General features: G+C 35.5%; 1 protein-coding gene and 1 pseudogene across 8 annotated transcripts in view; one reads left to right on the forward strand and one right to left on the reverse strand.

The window, feature by feature from the left end:
- Positions 1-26223, reverse strand: part of Cobll1 (cordon-bleu WH2 repeat protein like 1) — a 143099-nt gene that overhangs the window by 62455 nt on the left and 54421 nt on the right. The window contains exon 1 of one of the 8 annotated variants that reach the window (XM_074070985.1): positions 8297-8404. The exons of the other annotated variants lie outside the window; for them this stretch is intronic. The gene's annotated coding sequence lies outside the window, so the exon portion shown is untranslated. Of the gene's footprint in view, positions 1-8296; positions 8405-26223 lie in introns of those variants that run through there. 8 annotated transcript variants of the gene reach the window in all.
- LOC109678930 (non-histone chromosomal protein HMG-17 pseudogene) lies at positions 16550-16841 on the forward strand (annotated as a pseudogene).

Here is a 26223-nt window from a genome sequence, read left to right on the forward strand (position 1 = left end):
ATACATGTACACACAGAGTGACTGAGCTAAAGAGCACCTATTTTTCTTTGGCTTCAACTACAGGTATATTACAAATTAACTCAGCAAATAACTTCATGAGGCAAATCTTATTTTAGGCTGATATGTGTTCCAATAGAAGAAATAAAATTTCCTAAAAATAACTCTGATAAGGAAAAGTTTAATGCTCACTATGGAAGCCAGCTAATGAGATGCTATAAATAACATAATTTTCTGTTTCCCTACTTTCCTTCTTTTCATCAAGTAATTTCTGGGGAACCTGCTTCAACAGTGTGAGTCATATAATAACATTTTCAATATCAAAACCTTGGTTTGAGCTAAGAGCCAATGGCTCATGCCTGTCATCCTGAGCTACTGAAGAGGCTGAGATCACAGTTCCAAGCCAGCCTGGGGAGAAAAAAAGTTTGTGAGAGCACATCTCAGTGAGAAAAAGCTGGGTATGGCTGCATGCCTATCATCCCACCAACGATGCAAGTGTAAAATAGGAGGATCTTGGTCTAGGCCTGCCTGGGCAAAAAGCAAGATGTTATCTGTAAAATAACCAGAGCAAAATAGCCTGAAGGTGTGGTTCAAGGAGTACAGTTTGTGCTTAGCAAGCAGGAGACCCTGAGTTCAAATCCCAGTACTGCCAAAACAACAACAAAAAAATCCTGTTTTCTAGTCTTTGCTTATATATTTGAACTAGCTTAAAAACTGCAGAGTACATCATATTTGTTATAAATTGCTAGGCTGATAGTTCACCCCTCAGTGTCTGCAGGGAACTAGATCCAGATCCCACTCACAGATACCAAAACCTGAGAATTTTCAAGTCTCTTCATAACTTATGTACATCCTTCCCCTCTTCTTTAAATCATTTCTAGATTACTTATAATACCTAACACAATACAAATGTTCTATAAGTAGTCCTTACACTGTTATTTAGGAAACAGTGACCAAAAGCCCGTATATTTCATACAATTTACCCCCAAACATTTCAATCTGAGTTTGGTTGAATCCATGGACACAGAACCCATGGATTATGGAGAACCAACTCTAGTTTACTTCTGAGCATTTCTAAATCAAAAAAGTCTTACCCTACAATTTATATTTTTTAAATAATTGCTTTAGATAATCTATCACCACTTTATTTAGTGAGGGGATGTGTGTGGTAGAATAGTTTGTGCCTGGGTTGCACTAATTGGTTATTAAATCACTTAATCTCACTGAAACTTCAACTGTAAAACTGAATAATATATCTAGGGTTGGTGAGAAGGTTAAATGGGTAATTACTTACAGCTTATCAAAACTGTTCTCAAAGTTGACTGCAAAATGGACTCACCTGAGCTTTCCCAAATATCCTTGTATGGAATGCTTATTTTATGAACAGTTAAAAAAATAAAACATCAAGAAGAAGAAAGATGAAGGCCTCCAGAAGAAATGATGATATAAAAATAGGAGAAGATCCTGTACACTTAAAATTGATGAATGTTGTGTATGTAAAGAATACCTCAGTGAAGCTGACAATAACAGATTCTAAAACCTAAAAAAGCAAATTCATAATTTGGAAAAAAGAGATGAAATGAATATAAGCAAATGAGCAAGTTGAAAGAAAAAACAATGAGTTAACATTTATCAGGCCCCCACTGTATGCTCAATACTTTATCAAGAAACAGTGTGTAGATTAAAGACACACCACACAGGGTCTTCAGACACATGGCTTAAAATGAAATGAGTCCAATCAAACAGTGACAAAGATAACCTGAATAGGCTTACAGAAAACATCTACTCAACTGAACACATCTATTTGCAGAACTGTGACGAGCTTGTTATGCATGCCATCCCCTAATACTATTCTTTTGTGAATGGCACCCTTAAATTAATAAGTGCTTATAGAAATCACCAGATAACAAACCAAAACCCTGAAATAACATCTCAGTGCTCACTTGTGACTCTGTTCGCTTTCTGCCCCACAAGTAATAAATGTCTATAGTAACTGGACTCAACATCATCCATGGAAAGTTTCCTTTGCACCTGGTGTTTGTTGCCATGTAGTAATATCCTGGAAGAGTCATTGTAGGAAAATCAATCTACAAAGGCAATGAAAAGGTAACTGGCTACCATTTAAATATTTTTTAATTAATAAAGACATGGGAAGAGACAATTGTGCAAAACTTAGACCTTTTTCACTGGCACATAAAAATTATAAGGAGTCTTACTACAAAATATACAGTGCACATTTCTACTTGTTAAAGAGGTTAAGTATATAATCATAAAAACCTAAGGAAAAAGTTACTGATCTAACAAAAAATGATCCATGGATTATTTTATTGCATTACATTTTCCAACATAATAAAATAATAAATGTAAAGGAATTTTTAGCGCAAAGTAATTAATGTTCTTGGTTGACATGCTTTAATTTTCAAAAACATGGTAGTAAGAAACTAAAAACTTAAAGAATTATAAATATATGTATGTATGCAGACTAAATTGTGGGAATTTAATATCTTCCAAGCAAGCAGGGTGATAGATAAGCCAGTCAAAGAATGAAAGCAAAATTACTTTCAAGTCATAACCTCACTAATCAAATATGAACTATGGTAAAAATCAAACATCACTGAGTCACTGTTCTCCTTTAAGTGTGAAATCTATGTTGGGAAGTGATGTACATTGGGATAAGCCATCTTCAGGCCTAACAACTGTAAGAAAATTCCTTGAAACGAATTTTCCAGAATAATTTTCCAAGCTGTAAGTTTGACAAATACCAGTAGGAAGGAACTACTTGGACATATTTGTCTCAGTTTATAAATATTAAAATCTAAAGTTGATCTAAATGTAAAAAGATACAAAACCAAGACACTATATTAGCAAAGAATATTGTGCAAAGACCTACGAGAAAGTGTTGGCTCTTTTATTTCCTATTGAAGGTTAAGTATTTATCACAGCACAGGATGGCATATTAAGCAAAGAAATCTGTTCACACACTAAGTAGTTTACATAAAAGCAAGATAATATGCACAGGACTTTTTGTATTTGCCACTCTGAAGACTGAATAGTGATCAGTGATGGAAAATCATCATTAAGTCTCTGGTTTAATTTTGTACCATGAAGGATCTACAAGGCTCACTGACACAAAGAAGATGCTCAACAGAATTCGTTGAATCAATGAATTTTTCTCTCCCCTCCATCTATGAAAACATTCTTTGAGAGTTCAACTGTTTCCAAATTTTAAAAATCTAACTTCATGAAAGCGTACTAGGATAGGATTTTTTTTAATGTATTTGGTGTGAAATAAGACTTTTCTTTAACCAATCGACCCTGATTCTTGGAAAACAAGGAGAACGTATCTAAAGAATAAACTATTTGGTCATACAATACTCTGGTTGTTTTTACCCAATGTAAAACAATCAGAAAATAAGATTTGTAACATCTATATCTCAATGAAATGTTTTTCTCTTTCTCCTCCAATCTATTGTGAAGTCATTTACTTTTACTAATACTTTTACATTGTTAGACATCTCTCCCAAAGAAATTATATATACATATTTCTCCCCAAATCATCATAATCAACAAGAACGTAATTTATATTGTTATTTCTGAGACAGGTCAAATTACAGATTGGTTAAAATGAATTTTAACTCTATGGAGTTAAAAGTAACTATACATCAGAAAGAACTCTAAATTTGGAGGTGAAGAAACCCAGGTTTTGTCCACCCCCGACCTGACAGACATGAGTCATGTAGTAAGTACCTATGCTAGCTTTGGGTAGAAAAATACAAGGTTCCTACAGTCAACAAAATCAACCATTTACTATCCTACAAATTTAATCAATTACTTTTCAAAGTTCCCTTAAGTTACCTTGCTCTCTCCCTCTCTTTATGTGACTTTAGTTTGGTTAATGAGTACTAACCAAATGAAATAACTGTAAAAAAAAAAAAAAATACAATGTATTAAGCTACAATGGGCAGGAGAGTATGTGTACATTAAAATAATTTTTACACAACCTGTGAGTTATCATCATGTCTATATGTTACAAGATCATGAACAAACTCCCAAGAAGGGAGTTACCTTGTCCTTAGTCACAGTAAACTGCAGACATAGATTATAAAGTTGGCATGAGTAGTTTGTTCTAAAGCCCCATTTCTTGTCATGCCATTTTGTCCAGCATTAGTGAAACACCAATTCAAGAACTTAAGACTATACTTGGAGTTACAAACTAAAAACAAAAAATAACACATCATGTGAACCTATTGAATAAATACAATTTATTATTTTCTCTGGAGTAACATGTAGAAGAAACACTAACTCACCATTAGATAATATATAATAAAGTCCAGCTCATTAGAACCATGTTTTCATGATCTGTAAATTGTATTAAATCTTTTCAAACAGAGGGAAACACCCACATTCTAAAAATTTAACTGTTTTCATTGGCTTGGTTAAAAGTAATCTAAAATATTACCCAGGTCTCCCAACTACATCTTTCAGAAAGGCAGCTAATTATAAGTATATAAAAATCCATTACAATTCCTTATCCCTACAAACAGGGATAAGGAATTATCCAGTAGTCTTATTTTATACAAGCATTGTCTGAGGAAATAAGTGGTTCTAGAAACAGCAGCATAAATGTGTAACATGCAAGAAGCAATGGTGGCTAACATAGTTCAAGTCTTAGCATAGATTTTGTTCAAAAACAGCTCCTACGTGTCAAAGCTATTAATTTTTTAAATTTATTTTATTCATTCATATGTGCATACATTGTTTGGGCCATTTCTACCCCCTGCCCCTTCTCTCTCCTCTCATCCTCCCTCTCTTCCAGGCAGAACTTGTTCTGCCCTTTTCTCCTATTTTGTTGAAGAGAAGACATAAGCAATAAGAAAGACAAAGTGTTTGCTATACTGAGAGATTCCTAGCATTGCTTCCATGCACAAGTGTATTACAACCCGAATTGATTCATCTCTACCTGACCTTTTCACTAGTTCCCAGATCACCTTCCCATATTGACCTCTGTCGCTTTAAGGTTACTGGTATTAGGTCCTCTGCAGTGGGGACATCAAACACTTTCAAGTTTTGGGTTTCCTACCTATCCCCATACCTCCTGTATGTGCTCTCCCCTTAGCATATGACCCAAGAAAGCTATTAATTTTTAACACAAGAACTCTACATGTGGTCCTGTTATGAATGCCAAGATAAAGGAGCTAAGATCTTTATCTATACCTTCACTTTGTGATCCTAAAATAAAAAATTGGATGCAGTTTTTGTAATGATCTCACAAAAGAATTACTTTTTATACTTTTCCCTCAAAATTTCATAAGCATCTTTCTTAAATCTCCTTCTACAAATTTTCTTATGAAAAATAGAAACAATAAGTGTGATCTCTAAGGCAAAATTAATCTTTATTTCTCTTCAATATTTGACGAGATATCTGTGGGTACTTCAAGAAATTACCATTAACTGACCAACAACCTAAGTTCTATCTCAACTCTCTATGAAAACTGGAAAATCATCGTTAATAATTCCAAAACAAAAAACGAACATATGACTAGTCATCAATTTCATATTCAATCCAATTTGTATTATTGCTTTTGTTCAAAATGCTAACATTGTTTCCTGGAGTTTCTCTTTGGGAAAAGAAAATACTTTGTTTCAACTCAGACATTTATAAAAGTACATGATTAGAGCAATATAAATTTGAATTTAAGTATGCTTTTTTTTTTGGTGGTATGGGGGCTTAAACTCAGAGCCTCACACTTGTTAGGCAGGCGCTCTAACACTTGAGCCACTCTGCCAGCCCCCTTAAGCACGCTTTCTTAAAAGGGAAAAAAACCTTTTAACAGACAAGTTACCTGGGTTTGGGATGCAGCTCAATGACAGAGCACTTAGCAAGCATGCATGATGCTCTGAGTTGGATTCAAAGTACCATAAACAAAACAAAAAAGGTTACCTCAACAGCAGAATGATATGACTGGGAGACTGATAACATAATTGACAACAGGGTAAAGTTAAAAAGAAAAACTGGTCAGTACCAAGCACATGCTGTGAAAAGGCTGAACAAGTTTAGGAAACATGACTCTCAAATTGTACACCTCCATGTATATGATTTATGAACCAACCATCCCATCCAATCCACTTTCTTTTGACAAGGTTAAACAGTGCTAGGAAGACATTTGGCACTTCAGCTAAAATTACAGCTATACAACTTCAAAATTCAAAGCGAGGCGTGGTGACGCATGCTGATAATCCCAGCACTGAGAAGGCTGAAGCAGGAAGATTTTGAGTTCCCAGTCAGGATGATGGTGTGCACAAGCAAGTTTCAGGACAGCCTGGGCTAAAGGATGAGACCTTATCTCAAAAAATTAAAACCAAAATTAAAAGCAGAAAAAGAAAAAACAGACAAAAATTTCTTTAAAAAAGAAGAGTCACCTAAATTTAATTCTGAAGATTAATGCATAATTATTTTAAATATGAAAATGAGTTGTGTTGATCAGCTCTATAGCTCGTGTTTATTTTTTTCCTTATTCCTTATGGTCCAGTAATTTGCTTTCAAAAGAACATACGCTTAGTGGAAGTAAGCAAGACACCAGAGGTTCATTCTTCTCTTCCTTACTAATGCCATCATTAAGTCTGCCTACTTATAGTCTCTATCATCTGACCTCATGGCCTACATGAATAAATGGATGTGGTTAGTTGATAATCCTCAGCATTTAATCAATGACAGATAGTAACTTGCTATCATCCTTTTTATTTTTAAAATAAAATATGATGAGATTGCATTTTTTGCTGATTTCATGTGAAACTTAAATGTAACATTTCCTTGGAAGCAAAATTTTAAAAGTTTAAGTCTCGTGTTTATTTCTATGGGAAATTTCAACATGTAAGTCACATTTTTATAAGGTACATATAGAAAGACAGCTTTTTTTTTAAATAGAGCTACTGATTCTATAGATTTCTTTTATAAGTGAATTTATTATTTGAACCTTTAGAATCTCTAAGTATAATTACTTTGTCATTCTTCAGCCTATAAGGTTTTTTCTTATTACTTCTCAAAAGACTTCTTTAAATAATAATCAGCTATGTCATAAATAAGACATCAGGCACAAAAGATCACATAATAATGTTAGCTCACTATTTATCTTAAAATTTCTTTCATGTCACCAAACCTTTGACAAAGCTATTTGGAGTTTCAATTAAAAGGAAACCTTTTACTATTAATAGACCTACACCAAATTTATCCTACACACAAAACCCTTATTTTCACCTGTATCTATTATATAATACCAGGCATCTATCTAAGTGATGGGGTTAGTGTAGTCCTTAATAAGAGAAACAGGGTGCTGCGGATGCCGTACAGTGGTAGGGCACACAAGGCCATGAATTCTATCCCCAGCCATGATGAAGGAAAAAAAAAATTAGCACACATTAGTACAAAAGTAAAGTACCACACAGAGATGGATGAGGTCGTATTCTTTAGTAAACTTAGCAAAGTCATAAATAGTCGTGCACCAGCCCAGTCAGTGTTTCTGTAAGAAACCCTTTATAAGGAAAGACTTAATACTCTACTCAAGGTCTGCTTTAATAATCACATGGTTAGGGCCTTTTAAATTTTAAATCAGGTACATTTCACTAAATACAAGCTTTGCTCCTCACTATCTAGAGGGTTGTTAATACAGAAAGGCCATGCCAGGACACCATAGGACAAAGAGTGCCCCTCAAAGGATCAAAAGACTTAATTCTAGTTTGAATTTCTCTGTCAAGTAACTTAGCACCTCTGAATCTCATTTATTGATATCAAATTAAGAGAATATCCAAAATCTGATTTATACAGTTTTGTGCATATTAAAAATGATTGTAATTATACTTTATAAAAGCTCCACATAAGAGTCACTTACCATAGTTTACTGAAAAGTTCACAATGAGGAACTTTCCTGTGTCTTAAAGTTGAAACTGCTTCCAGGAAGAGCACAATGAACAGCAGTAATTGTATGCACGCAGTTTAATGGATTAAGTATTACATAGAATTACATAGTAATTACAGAGAATTTTCTTTAACAGCTATAAATTGCATTCATATAAATTACATATATATTACATATATATTCAATGTGTCAAGAAATATAAATCATGTATCAGTTTACAAAACCAGAAGTTCTTCAGCTTTTTCTATAGAATACTAAGAAAAAAGGAGTTCTCAGAAATACTAAAATGTTTAATGTTATTCAAAGAAAACTATTAGACATTTTTAAAAGTAGCTGATTAGAAATATTAAGTTATTTTATAAGTTTTACAAATCGGATATACTCACCAGAACAGTACCACTGTAGCCGTTTACTTTTAGAGAATGCTAGACTGACTGCTCTGTTCTGTAACTCTGCTGTTTATCGTGTGTGTAAGAGCCAGGCACTTCTTACCTCTGACAAATATGTAAAAAAGGAATTTACAAGACTTACTAAATCATTCTGGGAATGATCGTGTAACATTTTCATAAACACTTTTTCTGAAGGAAATGTGTTTCATGAGATAGTTTAAAAAATATATCCTTTTCAAGTAATTTGTGAACTGAAGAATTTGATAATTTTGTCCCCTTTACAAAGCTACCAATGCTCAGATATTCAACATATGCAAAATACTTAATTATAAGCAAAATATCTTTAGATCATTTTAATTAAACATTATATTTAACATTAACATGTGTATAATATTAAAGAAAAATTTTCAATCATTTATAAGATGATTGTTGGAAGAAATCCATTATGTGAAAATACAGAGAAAAGACCATCTAATTTTGTAAAAAGGAGAAGAAAATAGGTAAACATGAGGCCCTCATGTAAATATCATGGAATCCAAAAGGCTAGATTTCATAGTCAGTCCTTTTATAAATCAAAACACATCTTTATAACAACTCTGATTTTTTTTCCAGGATGATAAAAATTTGAATTACAAGCAACAGAAATTTCAATACAAAATTACATATCCCATTATTTTCAGTAATGGAAGCAGTATTTCTTCTTCTACATATACAATATTGACCCTGATATAGCTAAGCCTAAAATTAACAACTCCCACTGGACCTTCCTTTCAAGTCTTTATAAAACTCAATTGTCTCTTATATAACTCTGCCTATTTTGTATCTACTTCTCTCTCCACAATAAAACTTTTAAAAGATATGCATGAGAATAAAACTAGAGATCTAATGTACAATACAAAGACTACAGTTAAAAATATTGTACCATATAGTAGAAATTAGCTAAAAGAATGTATTTGAGGTATTCTTACCATAAGGAAAAAAAGGTAAGCAAATGAGATGGATATGTTAATTTGCTTCCTTAGTAATCAATATACTATGTATATTTATAACTTAAATATATGTAATAATTTTTAAAGATATTCAAAGTTCTATTTCTACTTTTCTGCTTCCTTACATATCTTCTCAACAGCTTACTCCATTTAGTTTCTATCCTCTAACCTCATTGAGACTCCCCCATGTCTTCTTAATCACCAGTGTTGCTACAAGCCCCCTAAAGTACAAAATCTAAGTTACCTTGATTTCTCTCTTTCCTTTACATCTAACATTCAACCCAAAATAGATGCTGAATCATGTACTTCATCTCCACTGCAACCATGCCAGTTCAACACTTAATCCCCATCCTACTACACCATCAGTCTCCCTACCTCCACTCTGATACTGCAGTTCAATCTCTTCCACAAAACTTGTACCACGAACAGCTAACAGTGTTAAACTCTATCACTTCTATTTTAAATCCTTCAAAGGCTTCCTGTGGTTCTTAGAATGAATTCCGAAATCCTCATCCTGGGGAATGAAGCCCATCAAGATAACACAGCTACCTAGCTCTAATAGCCTTTTTTTTTTTTTTGGTCCAGTAATGTTAGCCATAAACCCACCAAGCTATTTTCTAGACCTGGAAATGTCTAGAAAATGTTCCTCATGACTCAGATCTCAGTTTAAATGCTCCCTCACTCAAACACTTTCAGGGACTTTTTCTAAAATAGCAAACTAGTTGCCATCATATCACACTACTATAATTCTCTTCAAAGCATTTATCATTGTTCTTTTCCTTTTATTAAATTGACTATGTCTGGCTGTCCCTCCAAAACCTGTCCCCATCAGAATCTAGATTCCAAAGAAGAGACACCTAGATGATCTTCACTTAATACCTATAACAGGGACTGATTGAAAATCAACAAGTCTTTGTTGTCAATTAAATTAACAAGTTATAAGTAATATATTTTTTCATAAATTATCACTTAAATACCTGCATAAATTGTGGCTAATTGTCTTTAATATTGTCAACATTATCAAATAATTTACTTTGCTCAGCCTTGCATTCTTTGTGTCTCTAGAAGACCACCACTGACAATTAAACCTAAAGATCAGATTTTATATATATTCACATCTAGCTAATGGAAAATAAGAACTGGTATTATCAAATTTTTCAGTTTTTCAGAAGACCCCTGGACTTTCATGTGAAGTTGTCAATGTGTCAAATAATACACCTTGCTTAACACCACATTCTGTATCCCTGGAAGAACAGCACTGAAAATTCGAGGCCAGAGGCTAGATCCCACCACTCTCACATCTACTGCTATGCACAATGTAGAAATTGTCAACAGCTACCAATAAAAGCTACAAAATGGTAATTCTAAGGCTTTTAATAGGTATTTTCAATAGGAATATCCTATGGAAAAGCTGACAGATCAATCATGGAAACTTATTCAACACTACTTGTGCCCTTGGTAGATGGGAGATTGCTAGGTGCAACGAAGAGGACAGAGAAAGTGATCCACTTTCTTCCAGGGAAGAATAGCAAATGCAAGGGGAGACAAAGATGTCTTACTACTTCAAGGAAAAGGGTTTTCCAAGGAAGGTCATATAGGCTATGCTGAGAGGTTTAGACCCTAGATCATGCAGTTGATTTGAAGTCAGTAAAATACAACAGTCATATATCAGATTTGCATCTACAAATGTCATTGTGATGAAAACAGAAGGGACTGATTGAAGGGCAAAACTAATTAAACTATCCTGGACCTAATTCCTGGCATGGCCATTAGCTGGCTGTGTGAACGAGGCCAAGTTACTTATTCTCACTCTAGTTTTGCCCCTCATCTGTAAAATGGAGTAGTAGTAAATATCCATGCAAGGGATTACTGTAAAAATTTATTGAGTTCCTATAAAGTCCTCACCATGGTGCCCATACAATGGAAATAACTAACACTGAATGCTCTAATGCCCCAAAAGAAAATGTAAGTGGGCCTTTGTGTTAGTCATTTTTTAAAATGAAATTAATTTCATGCAATTCTGTTCTTAAACAAAATTGTAAATTTATAAAAGTTATCAAATTAAAGGTAAATGCTTTTTATTAATGATTCTGTGTCGCTCCATGGAAAAGTTTGAGATTTCTTCCTGAGTGCTGTCTTCTAGACAAATGTAAGCATGGTTTCCTCCTGCAAAATGAATAATTAAGCTGGGTGTGGTGGTGTACTCCTGTAATTCCAAGCACTTGGGAGGTGGAGGCAGGAGGATTTCCAGTTATGACCCAGTCTGGTTACAAGGCAAGCCCCTGACTAAAAAATAAAGTAAAAAGGATAATTAAACATTAACTGAAGACCTAATTATTATTTTCCTTGGCTCTCAAGCTAGTGGGCTTATGAACTTCACAAGACATAGACATTATTATTACCACTAAGCATAAACAAGAGCTGTAGTATTCGTATTCATTCAACCGCCAGTCCACTTCTGTGTATTTTCAGCTTTGTGCCTTATTTAGAAGTCAAATGATGTTTGCCCTGGGTGGTGCTGCCAGTGCATCTGCCCAGCTAAGTGGAAATCCAAAAGGCAGGGAAAGCAACAAAGAGGAGATGCTGTGTTTTCATGGAGACATGCTGTCACCATGTTAGGTCTCTGGGCAAGGAGTAAACATAACTCCCAGTCAGTAATTTGCTCTTCCACTTAGTCAAACTACAACAGACACCCTTTAATACCTTGCCCCTGTTGTGTGTAGTTTCCCCTGGGCGTTTCCTTACTCTTAAGAGAATTTTAAATACATACACATCCCTCCAGAATTTCACCAATAGTGAGTAACATGTTTCCCCTGGTCATATTCTGAGTTTCATGATGTGTACTCTAATTAACATTAATTTTTCACTCTTAAAATCAAAAGCACAAGATTTAATACCTTTTACATAGATCAGAATAAATATCATAAAGAGAAAATATCTACTTTATAGTGATTTAGGCTGACATTTTAAAAATATCCAAATGGCTTTTATTTTTTAAGTGCCTTCTATGACTTCCCCAGGCCCCCAATGCCTGTGAATACTTACTGAGAGAGGTTGGAACAGCTTTAAAAGAGGTTGCTAAAGAGAAAATTGCTGCAAATGAGTTGAGAAGCATTGGGATAACATTACATTTTTTAGGTGTAAGATTGCTTTGGTATCATTATCATCTTAGGCAGCAGCTGAAAGTACAGCAGTCCTGCCACACAGCAGGAAAACAGAGGTGTTTTTCACAGCACCACCTCAGGCAGGTATTCTGCTCATTGCAAGACACTTGAGAAGTTAAAAGAAGCCCTTAGAGGCAGTACACCTGGGTGACAGGATTTGACTCTCTGATGCTAGAACCTGCCCTCTTATCCAGTAAATGGAAAGGCAAATTTAATTCCAAAAGTGCCCCAAATTAAATCATCCACCCTGATTTTGTTTCAAAGACCTTATGTGTGAAAGTGCTCAAACCAAACCAAAATGACAAAAGCATAAGAAAACCATACACACAGAGAAAATCAATAAAATCAATTTATATTTAACAACCTCAAGGGCATAGTCGGGTATTCAAATCTTAATACTACTGTTTAGAGAAACTGAAAACATGCTTTCCTAATACCAATATTGTTTTCAATGTCCTTTCTTCCTTCCCTTTCTCTCTCCTTCATGTATCTGAGATTATCCAGTCAAAAAAAGGAACTTCTATTCTTATAATTTAAGAGGGTTTTTATTAAGACAATACTTCTAATTCCCCAGGTATTTTTATTTGGTAACTTTTACCTTTATATTTCTAATTTTAGATTTCCACACATTTCAAATGTGAAAAGCCTTGATAGATTGACTCTACTTAATTCTCAGTATTAGAAGTTTAAGAAAATGTCTAAATTACTACTTGGTTTTTGAGTTTCATTTGCTCCTTTAATTACTAATATTAAAATTTTCTAATGTCACTCATTTCTTCTGAGTGATTTTTGTGATTATTTTTTTAAAAAACCATTCATGTGACTAGAAAAACAATCATGTGACTTAAACTATTCATGTGCTGAATAGAATGGCATTACAAACTGATCAATAAAGTTTAACTTTATAAACAGCGATAAAGATCAAAGCAACTTATTTTCATGATTTTGCAAGCCATGACATCAAAGAATTCACATTACAAACAAAACAGAAAGCTGATTAGTAGTTGTCATGGTCTGGGGAAGGAGGGAATGCAGCAGACTGCTTAATGAGCACAGATTTCCTGAGTGACAAAAAATGCTTGGAGGTGGATAATGGAGATGTTGCCCCGCATTGCATATGTCCTAAATGCTACTGTGGTGTACACAATAAAATGGCTAAAACGGAAAATATTAGGTTACATGTATTTTGCCACAATTTAAAAAAACAAATAAAAAAGCCAGTTAAAAGATAGTTTAAGATCGCTGTAACGTACAAGTAAATTTCTGGTCAAAGGTTAATACTTCATAATAATGATTGGGATAAAAATAATATGTCACTAATATAGCACATGTTAAGTGACATTTAACAAAATTTGACTGTTTGAAATATTAATTAGGACAATTACAATTTTGTTTCTTAGAAAACCAGAATGTCCCCAAGATACATTTAAAATAGTGTTATTGAAATGTTGTATTATCCGTAGTTAGGTAGTATTCAAAACTTTCAAATATTTTTTCACATCTTATGTAAAGGGGAGATTACCCCTTCATGTTTGATTATGATGACTACATATGTTTTGGAATTCCACAATTTAAGAGTACATATCAAAATTCCACTGGTCTTTTGGAAAGCCAGGACATGCACCTCTGGAGTTAACGGGGTAGGCATGTACAAAGGCAGTCCAGAGAATCAGTGTTCTCAGAGCACTTTACTTCTCTGGCCAGAAGTAAACATTGAAAACTCTTTCTCCATCCCAGACATTGTCACATCCGAGATGTACTGCTAATGGCTTCAAACATTTAATATTATCAGCAAAAGGTAAGAATGAAGTTAAAACCATCAAATACTTCTGATGGGAATGGGAATTGTCACACTCTTTCCAGAGATACTAAGCCAGGCCATGAGGAGGTTGCAGCAAGATCTAAGTCCAAGCAGAAGCAGCAGGTTCAAAGGGTGCACAATCATCTTCTCAGACTCCCTTCTCTCCTCACCTCATGGTCAATTCTCTCCTATCTCAGTACTTTCAGTACTTAGCTCTAACTTCATTAATTTTATAAACTAAAAATTCTCTTCATTTTCATATATTTTTCATTCTCAAATAGACTAAGATCCTTAAAGAGAGTTACACCATCCCAGTGCTCAGCATGCAGAAGGCTTCCAATAAACCCTTTCTATGTTTATAATCCTAAATTCTTTTTTTTTTACATTCATGATCTTTATTATGTTTTTCAAGTGTATACAATTTTTAATGTATACCAATTATACCTCTATAAATCTGAATTTAAAGAAATTAAGTCAATACTTTACATATATTAAAGAATTCTAACTCATAATTAAAAACCAACCAAAACCAATGGAATTAGGCCCAGATGGGAATTCCTGATTATCATGCATGGCAGCCCTAATCCTCCTTTTTCCTTGTCATTTGGAGCTTCTCATGAGCCAATTAGGGGCTTTTTGTGAGCCAACTTTATTGTTCTATTTTTGTGTCTGCATTTTCCATATCTAAACTTTAAACTCCTTTCTTTTCAGATAATTCATAGATGTATCTTTAGTCCTTCAATATCCTCTCACACTGCTAAAGGGCATAGAAAGTGCTGGACCCACATATATAAACTATTTTGTGCACCTGCTTCAGTGAATTCCACCATGATGTATCCATATCTACCCACTGTACAGCACACTGTATTCTCTCTGAAAGGCTAGTTTCGATGTTAATGCCTCTGAAAAGACATCCCTAATCTCTACTCTACCTCTCATTTACATGTTTTGGTTCCCTAGCCTCTGTGTACTGAGCACTCAGAGGCCATCGTTCACAGGTAGAGTATTAAGGAACTTAGGATACATAATTATGTATTGATCTATTTCCCTTCTTACTCTGTCGCTTTCTTTAAGGAAGGAAATTTGTTACTTTCATTTTTTGGATTTCATTGGCAGTAGAACTGTCAATAAGTTTTTTTTTTTTTTTAAAGATGAAGCTAAAAAAATGAAATGTTACAGTTTTGATGTGTTCCCAAAATTCATGCATTAGAAATATAATACTCAATGCAACAGTGTTGGGAGGTGGGCCTAACAGGAGGTGTTTAGAATTAATGCCATTAAAAAAATGGCTTGAGACTGTGAGTTCCCACACTTGCCCTCACCTTCTGCCAGGTGAGGATGCAGCAAGAAGGGCCTCATCAAATGCTGGCATCTTGATCTTGGACTTAGCCTCCAGACTGTGATAAATAACTTCCTGTACTTTATAAATAATACAGTCTATAGTACTGTGATAGCAGCAAAACAAGCTAAGACAGAAAGGTACTCTGGACATCCACAAGAAACTTCTAGAGAACTCCATGGATGAACAGAAGTAGTCAAATATTTAGAGTTGGATTTTGTTTTTCTTCTTTTTTCTTTTTTTAAAGAAAAACAATAGACAAAGCCCTTGATAAGCCAAAGCTGAACATAACTCTCAGCAGGAGTTAATACAGGAAGTTACACCAAACATTGTCATAGGAGTTAGGAGGTCAAAAAAATGAGAAACAATGTGACTACTGGTAGTTGCTATAGTAACAAATAATAAACTTTGTACAGATATTCCAGTCATCATCTAACTATTCTTTCTAGTTGCTGAGGGGAGTGGAGGGAGTTTCAGAGGTGGTTCAGTCTATAAAAGGAAGAAAAAAGAACAAAAAGACATCTGAGGCCTTTTCCCAAGGAAAAAAAATAGGAACATGATTTAGGAATATGAGATACAACTGATGTCTTCATTAATATGAAACAGATAGCTGGAGGAAATCCTGCCCCCATGGCCAAAAGAGGGGGACGGTTACCTCAGGTAGTTATAAACCACGTAGTTGAAGGTGATTAGGGCATTGAAATGAATCAGTAACACTGAAAAGTACAATGAATCTAATTTTTAGATATGTTGTAGTAAGTTCAAGTCACAGTTTAATTGTAAACATATTTCCTCTAAAAGTTGACTGCTGCATAGAGAAATGAATCAAGAACATGGATCAAGGAGCAGTGTGAAGAGGAGGAGAGAACAACCCTCTGATCGACCAAAGGCACCTGCAACTGCATCCCTGCGTTCAGCAACTACGTCCCCCCACCCCACCCCGCCACTGCCACCACCATGCCCAAGGGAAAGGCTGAAGGCAATGCTAAAGGAGATAAAGCCAAGGTGAAGGACAAGCCACAGAGAAAATTTGCAAGTTTGTCTGCTAATCCTGCTCCTCCAAAGCCATAGCCCAAGCCTAAAAAGGCCCCTGCAAAGAAAGGAGGAAAAGGTTCCTAAAGGGAAAAGGGGAAAAACTGATACTGGAAAGGATGGAAATAACTCTGCAGAAAATAGAGATGCCAAAACAGACCAGGCACAGAAAGCTGAAGGTTCTGGAGATACCAAAGTGAAGTGTGTGCATTTTTGATAATTGTACTTCTGGTGACTATTCAGTTTGAAATACTATTTTTATCAAGTTTTATAAAAATGCAGGATTTTGTTTCACTTTTTTTTTAAGCTATGTTGTTAGCACATAGAATACTTTATTGCTTTGGGGAGAAGGAACATGTGTCACTAATTGAATGTCCCCAACGCTGGACCAACGTAGGGTTTTTGAAAACATCCTTCCCTGCTAGTTTTGACACACCCTCCTGGCCCTCAGCAGGAGGAATTCCCTGGCATTGACACATAATAGCCAGTTACCTTGACACAAATGCCCCTTAATGTGGGAAGACTCAAATTCATTTTTATGTCCTCCTCTCTCTCCATCATCAGCATAGACTTAACTCTCTTAAAACCAGAGGCCTGTTGGAACCTGACCCACCAAAAATGGTTTTGCCAGTATGTCAGGCAATCTGGACTTTTCAGTGACATCACTGAAATGATGGTCCCCAAAGACCAGTGGTTCCTTTTCTAGATTGTGGATCTTCAGATTGATAATTCTGCCATTTTCACTTCATTTCCTGAAAGAGTCAGCTCATAAAAAGTTGTTAAACAACATGTTTAATGTGAAATGTCAACTCTCACTCTAAACTTCCCTGGTCAGAGCTTCAAATGAAGACATCATTGGGTTTTACAGTGGCTTTCTGATTTTGATAGCCCATCCAAGAAGGGAGTTTGAAAGTTGTTGTATACTGTTTAAAGATTGCCTGCCTATGTCCTTCCTGGATACAGTTTGGCTTGGAAAAAAAAAAAAAGAACACAGATCAGAATTTCGGAAATCTAGAAGGCTTTTCCTATGCTATGTCTAGACTGGAGTCTTTTCTCTTAATTTTTTTTTTTTTTTTTTTTGGCAGTACTAGAAATTAAATTCAGGGCCTCATGCTTTCTAGACAAGTGCTCTACCACTTGAGCCAAGCCCACAGTAAATCAGAATTTTGTTGTTGTTGTTGTTACTGGGATTTTGAACTCAGGGCCTTCTGTTTGCTAGGCAGGGACTCTACCATTTGAGACATGCCTCCAATCTGATGGAGTCTTTTTTGACAGCCTGTATTCCATAAGGTAATTTTATACACCTAAACTTCAATGCATCTTGCTAGATAGGGACAGGCACTAAAACATGCAGTACTGCCACAAATACAAAATAATATGCTTACAACGCATCTTAAAGGTCAAGCCAAAAATGACAGAATGTAACTGGAGAGGGATGAAGACAAACCACCTGGAGATTAGGGTTGGCATATTCTATGGAAAATAGAATTTAGATGTTGAAGGGGACTGAGACCTTCTTGAAAATCGGGCACATGGCAGATGAACAAAGACATGGCTGGGAAAAGAGGAAAAAGCTAGTTTCTGGGGTGATCCAGGAGGAGTACTCAAGCAATAGTGACAATACTTAAAAAAAAAAAAAAAAAAAAAAAAAAAACCTCAAAACATACCATCCAGAGCCTGAGTTCACGATATGTAATCACTGCCCACAGTGATTTAAGGGTCACTTTCTCAGGCTTTTTCTCACCAGCCCCTACTCATACCCCTTTCTAAAGATTTCCATTGTGCTTCACGAACCACTATCAATTCCCAAAAAGCTTAACCCAGCATTCTTAACATTTCCTGCAGACTCCCCTACCTTCTACCTTGTCTCGATATGTCTTGCCCTTTCCTCAATTATGCCGTCTCCATCACACACTCCTCAAGCTGAAATGTGTTGATGCTCCCATTGCCTCTGCAGATCAGGGAAAGGGGACAGACTTGGCATTTTCCTGAATCCCATCTGCTCTTTCCACACTAATGAGACTCAAGTTCATTAACGATCACCTCTCCTCCTCTGAGCGTCTTACCAACCAGGTATATTGCCAAATTGTTCATGTTAATCACTTAGCTCCAAGTGGTTATCTAAGAAACACTGAGGAACTGGACATCTGGATCATGGAAAATTTATCCTTCTTTATTGCTATCATCACTCTGAAAATGTCAGTGCCTGTATTGATAGCCCATTCAACCTCATACCTAGTTCACTGGCCTCTTCATATTATGTCTTCCATTACCACAAGGACTTTGTCCTTCCTGAAACATCTCCCATCAGAAATATAAAACTTACCAAGTATTATGATTTTAGTTAATACTATGCTTACTGTACATATAATTCTTTTTGGGGTACTGGGCCTTGAACTCAGGGCCTACACCTTGAGCCACTCCACCAGCCCTTTTTTGTACTGTGTTTTTTCGAGGTAGGGTCTTGTAAACTATTTGCCTGGATTGACTTCAAACTTCAATACTCCTGATCTCTGCCTCCTGCATAGCTAGGATTATAGGTGTGAACCACCAGTGCCTGGCTGTATATATAAAATTTGACAAGAGGGGAGATCTCTCTCTTTCTCTCTCTCTCTCTCACACACACACACACACACACACAATGGTAACTATGAGAGATGACAGATATGTTGATTACATGATCATGGTGATACAGGTTCAGTATCTGTTATTGAAAATACTTGGGACTAGAGTATTTCAGAATGGAATTTTTCAGATTTTAAAATATATTCACAGACTTTATGAGATAAGCAACTCTAATTCAAACATCTGCAATTCATAATGCTTCAAAATTGTTTAGTGCCATGTCAGCACTCAAAAAGTTTAGGCTTCTGGAACATTACAAATTACATATTTTCAGATTACAAGATCATCAAGCTGTAATTTAGCAATGTAAACATAAATCAAATCATCAGATTAAAAAAACTTAAATATATATAATTTTTTTGGCCAGGTATACCTCGATAAAGCTAGAAATTTGCCTCCCCTCCAAATCATCAAACTTTAATACCCACCCTTTGAATATAATTCCTTATACATTTTCCATTCCTAAATCCTTTGTTTTTGTAACCCCAAACATCCAAATAACTACATTAGCATCACTTATGCTCCATCATGGACTATTTGGCACATCATCTCAGCTACCTTTTCACCTACAACTTTAATTACTGCATGCATTAAATAACTATAACAAAGTAACTGAGAACTTGACTTATAAGGGGCAAAGGAGTTTTTTTGTTTTCTTTTTTTGCTTATGGTTTCAGATGTTTCATTCCATGGTCACTTAGGTTTATTGCTTTGGGCCTATGGTGAAATCATGTCAGAAATGTCTGGCTGGGCGCTAGTGGCTCATGCCTGTAATCCTAGCTTCTCAGGAGGCAGAGATCAGGAGGATCACAGTTCAAAACCCAGCCCAGGCAAACAGTTCAGGAGACCCTATCTCAAAAATACCCATCACACAAAAGGGCTAGCAGAATGGCTCAAGAAGAGTTCAAGCCCCAGTACCACAAAAAAATAAGTACATAAATGCATGGTGGAGCTCATGGCAGCTGAGAGGTACTGGTGGGGGGAGGGAGAAGAGAGAGAAAAAGACAGAGGGAGGTTGGGGTCCCAGTATTCCTTCCAAAGGTATCTCCCTAAGGACCTAACTTCCTTCCACTAATCCCCACCTCCTAAAGATTCTACCACTTCCCAGTATCACCACAGGAGACTAAGCCTTCAATAACTGGGTCTTTGGATAACATTCAAGATCTAAACGTTAGCATTGGACATCCTTGATCTTCAGCTTATATGGCTCTTAAAACCACAACCTGGAATAACCATAATAATACCCTCACCACTTCCATAAATCTTTTTTTAAAACTTTTTTATTAGTATATAATAGTTATAAAGGGGTTCCCCTTTTGTTATGACATTTCCACGTATACATATATAAGTCTTCTAAGTAGAATAAACCCTGCAAAATTTTCCCATTATTGATTTCATATCAAGTTCTCTTATGACTTGGATTTAAAAATTTCTATAACCAAGCCTGAAAAAAACTATTAGAATTTGAAAATATGAGAATCCTTTTATACTGAATAAAAACAGTCACTGTAGCAGACAGTTATAATTTGCTTCCCTAACATCTACTTCATACTTCTTGCATGAGTTCGCAGACCCAGTGACTAGACAGGAGAGATTTCAAAATCCTGTCCACCAAACAGCAAGATTTTAAGTCTTACTACTATGATTGCCAGTAATCCAATCTGAAACCAACCAGAGGTTGGCACTGCCCTGCCCTTAGGTATGGCTTTAGGGGCTACCTTATAACTAATCCAGAATTCTTGTTTGACAATCAGTAGAGATTTTTCTCTAAGAAACATTGATTTCCACATGTGACATTTGGAACTACTGTATTCATTGTACTACCATGCATCAGAAGACCTAGGTTAAATCCCAACTTTGCACTTTTGTGTGTGTGTGTGTGTGTGTGTGTAGTGCTAAGGATTGTACACAGGGCCTTGTGCATGCTAGGCAAGAATTCTACCACTCAACTACTTTTTTAAGTCAAGACAGTAGTTATTAAAAAACAAAAAAACTAACTTCCATGGATGTCATGGAAATGGCATGAACAATATAGAAAAACTACCACTAGATTATCCACGTGCACTTTATTTTTCCCCAGTAAAACCTATCAGCTGGAGAACAGAAATTAGGATTACTCAGTTTTATAGTTGGTATCATGTTGGGCAAATGTTTGTCTAGGAAGGACAAAAAGCCTGAAACTGAGTCAATCTTTGCAAGGAATTAAGATGATTGACCCTGGAATTAAATCAGAACAGAGAAATAAATGCATAAAAAGCCAGATAGCAAATCCTATCTTATAAAGGTGACAAAGTAAGAAGCAAAATGGAGCATGGGAAAAATCTAGCATTTTCTCTGTGCTAAAAAGAAAGTATCTTCAAAAGGAAATGCAATGTTCTTGAAGGAGTAATTTAAGAAAGCAGAGGAAGGTTAAAATTGAAGCTATGTTTGTCACAGAGGAGGGTTTAGAGGGTAGCTGAATACTTACCTAGTCTGTTAAAGTTCAAAAATCTGTATTTTTAGCATCTGTATTATTTCTACTCAGATTACCATATAGGTGAGAACAATCAACAACAATTAACTATCAACCTTAAAACCTAGAATTGGTAAGTCTATTTCTCATATCAAAGCCCACATTGTAATTGCAGAGTTTCTTCCTGCAATTACTCCTTTTACAGGACACTATTCAAAAGTAACAATGAGTACAACTAGATAATTCTCAACTAAGGCTACTTCTTGCTTTTCTGCCCTTAAGTTGATGGATGTTTCACACATACTGGTCTATTACATAACTGTGAACACTTCCAAAGCTGCCAGCTGTTTCTTAGCTTATGATCTGTTTTTGGTTTTTTTTCCCCCTTCCTAGGTTCCAATGCATTGAGAATAAACAGATGAACAAGATAAAAATATAGATCTAGAAAAACTGCAACACAAATACTCTTTGTAATTAAACGGGAAAAAAGAGCCTCATTCAGATGTTTCCTTAAAGTTATGTGCTAATATCTAAGACTTCCCAGTAAATAGAAAAGCTTTTAAGGTAAGAAAATGGACAGACTACACAAGGGACTCCAAAATCAAATTATGGCTTACATACGACATCATTGACCATTTAAGGAAAATGCTTTGAAGGACTCTCTACCTCTCTCCAGAAACCAATGAAACTTCTAATAGTTTTAGACACCTGACCTAAAAACAATGCCAAAAGATTCAACTCTGGCTTAGACATAATTTCCTTCCCTTGCACATTGCTGTATGACTTAAAATATTAGCTTATAATGTACTCTCCAAAGGATAATGCCCATCAGAAATCTCCAGCAAAACCAACATCTAGATTTCTTTCTATTCAAAACAATTTTGCGACTATATGCATATAACAGTGTATTGTATACACAAACTCCATTCTATGTAACCTAACTTTTCTGATGTATCTTGACAAATACTCTGCCAGAGATACAATGGACTCAGACATTCTCTAAAGTGATGTCTTTTTTTCCTGATATTTTTGTATTGAGAGCTCTCAATCCCTTGCTGTACTTGTGTAATATCCAACTTTTTGAAAAAGTTTTAGTTAACTCCATATGCTAATCAAACAGTTTAAGTTTTCACTGAAAAAAGTAATCTAACGGCACAGATAAGAAATCTCTCTAATCAGAACACTGAAAAGCAGAAATTGAAACACCTTCCATGTGACAGGACAAGAAAGATCAAAGGTGACTTTTAATGAGAGCTAGGCATGAGGCAGATCAGGAAATACGGCCATGAAAACAAAGCAAGGTCTCCTCCCACTTCTATGACTGTTTCAGTGGTAGGGCTTCACCTCCATACCAACTTCCTTCCTGTGCACCTTCCTAAATGACAGATGACAAAACCCTAAACACTTCTCTACCTGTGCTCCCTTATACCTAAGGCTCTGCTAATTAGATATGCAGGCAGGAAATCAGGAAGGAAGGAAGCTCAACCGGGTCCCTGGGTTTTACTACTGCCACAGCACTCCATTGTGTAGTCACTAATTTCATGGGTGTACCTTTTTTTTTTTTTTGCCTAAGATACATCTGACATGCATGGGATGGATTTCAGCTTCCATTTGTGATGCTGTCTTTGTAATTATTGGATCACAACTATGTTCCAGGAGCAGCTTCTCCATCTTCTGATGGCAGCAGAGGTAGCATACCTTAGACTAGCTAGACCTGAAGACCCTGCCAACCTTTCTGTAAGGACCACATCCTTTGTGTTAAATTCTTTTCTGTTTAAAGCTGCTTTTTTTCTTATTCTGAAGATAAAATCTGACTGAAAATATACACGTATAATATCAAAACAAGTAAATGCTCAATCTCCTTCCCACTGTGTGTGTGTGTGTGTGTGTTCCTCACAACTGAACCCAGAGGCTTTAAGCATGCTAAGCTCTACCACTTAGGTACTTCCCAGACCTCAATTACGTTATTTTGTACCAAATATATTTTATTCTATAATATTAAAGCCTGGGAGATAATTTATGCCAATGCCCAACAAATTAGTCCAACAGCAAAATAAATATTTTCTTTGGAATTTGAATGAACTCAAGAACCAGACATTAGCTGGTAAGGAAAGTCCAGTCAGGTGTGGCAGCATTCTTCAGCCCTCCTTCAAGATAATAAAATTCCAGGGAGCTCATGGAAGGCAGTTATTTATGTTCTGTTACACAGGTCTGGTTATGATGCAGATAAGGGTATGGCAGAGTAAGCTCTCCTTCAGTGTCCTCTGACTTTGAAGGACTTTTAATTTAAAATAGTCAGCATAATGCCAGTCATGGTAGCGCATACCTATAGCCCTAGACACCCAAAGGCTGAGGTGGAAGAATTATTTGAGCCCAGGAGTTCCAGACCAACCTGGGTAATAGAGGAAGACCCTGCCTCAATAACAATAAATAAGTAAGTAAATAAATAAATAGCAATAGGGGATGAAATTTCCTGAGTTCTTTCGCTATAGTAGGTTCTGAAATCACACTGCCCAGATTCAATAATCCACAGCCTCTTGATAAGCACACAACAAATGCTGCTCTAAGTATGGAGTAAATGCAGTCCAGACCCAATTTTGACTCCTGCAAGTACAAAGTTTGGGCCTCAGCTATCATAATTAGAAAGAGGATTATGAGTAAGAAACAATCAAAGTTCAAAAGACTTAGGGTCATTTAGACTCCATTCAGCAAATTACTAAATCTTTGTTTCCTTAACTTTCACATTCATCATTTGCAATTATGTAGTATTTGTAATTAATTATGTATGTGGCATTCCTTAAATTTTAGATGAAGAATGAAAAACTTTTTTCCCTTTTCAAGTCATTTAAAAGTTTTCTGGCTCAATAAAGATTCTAGCATTAAATATTTATAACACCATTTTTTAACTAATGCTTTGCATCTAAAGAGAACACTTTTTGAACATATACTCCTTCCTTGCAGATGTTGCCCCTCAAACATGCCTGCACTAAAATACATATTTGGGAAGATTAAGCGACCCACTCTGCTTCTTCCCTGGCTCAGTAAAGTCTAGAATCTCTCCTTGCAGGAGGCATTCCATTGGAAGACACACCCTAGGTTCCCGCTCAAACATTCCTACCCCAAAATTCCATTCTACTTCCAATAAAGGATCACCACTCAAACATTCCTACCTCAAAATTCCATTCTACTTCCAATAAGGGATCACCACAGACTGGGGGAAAATGATCAACAAGCTGATCTTTCACTTGACATAATCAGGGCCTAGACTCCTACAAGTGACAGAAATTATATTCTCTTAGATTTATTCTTATGGGCCAGGCACCCACCCCCAACAGAGTATGATTCAGATTTTGGGGCACCCAATTCATTTCTTCTGGGATGACTTCTACACTATTTTGATTGTCAAAATAAATGGAACTTCTTTTAGCTGAAACAAACCCTTATTACAATAGTAGTTTATAAACCTTTTGAAAAACCAAGTTTCCATCTTTTCCTTAAGGAATTTTTTTTTAAATGGGACTTACTATCTTAGATTTTTAGTACTATCAAAACTAAATTTATCAAATTTGTAAAAGATTCAGTTTTTCAATAAAACAACTTCAAGTATTTTTTCATGTTACTTTTATATATTTTATTTTGCAATAAATGAAACTACTGTGATCTTTTACCCTAATTTATCTATATCCTTACATTAGATCCTTATTGCAATTTTCAAAAAGCTAAAACTGAAGTCACCAGACATCTGAGAACATATGCTACTTTGATAGTCCTTAGTTATAATTTCCATTTTACATTCTATGTGATTTCTTTACCACATTAACAGGTCTACATGGGATAAGGAATCAAATGTGAAAAAGTGCATCCTAGTATGTTATAGGATAGGAAAGACATGTGTATGAGGAACCATTAAACAATTTAAAAACAATTATAAATGCCTAATTCATACAGGCTGATAAGACCATAATAAGTATGTCCTTCTTTAAACTGTTATGAAGTATGGATATCATTAGTATCACTTAGTACAAAAGCAATTTTCAATTACAGGTTATAGGCGGAGCATGTGTACTCTAAAATTCACACTATGAAAGCTTTACCAGATGGTTAAGAAAACTTTCACATAAATTATTTAATTATTTGATCATGACTGGGAACCCCTCCCAAATCATATGGTTTTCTATTTACAAGGACAAGGTCATGCACACTTAGAAAAGGTAGAATGAATTTGAAGGAAGTTATACAGAGCTTTCTTTATTAAGGAAAAGCATTGCTGACTTTTAACTTGCCAATTCCCTTGAAATAAAAAGCCAAATCTCAAAACTGAAGGGGTGGAGGCTGGCCCACAGCCTGCTCATCTCTATCCTGGTGACAGCAGTACCTCTTACAGAGTATTCTAAAAGTTGGCTTAAGTTATGTGCACCAATACAAAACAAAAGAAAACAACATTTTTCTAAGAACTCTGTATGACATGTAAAGATAATGTCCTTGAATAGGAGAGGCATCCTATATGAAGGGAAGTCCTGGG

This window comes from Castor canadensis, chromosome 4 (genome assembly GCF_047511655.1).
Source record: "Castor canadensis chromosome 4, mCasCan1.hap1v2, whole genome shotgun sequence".
NCBI lineage: Eukaryota > Metazoa > Chordata > Mammalia > Rodentia > Castoridae > Castor > Castor canadensis.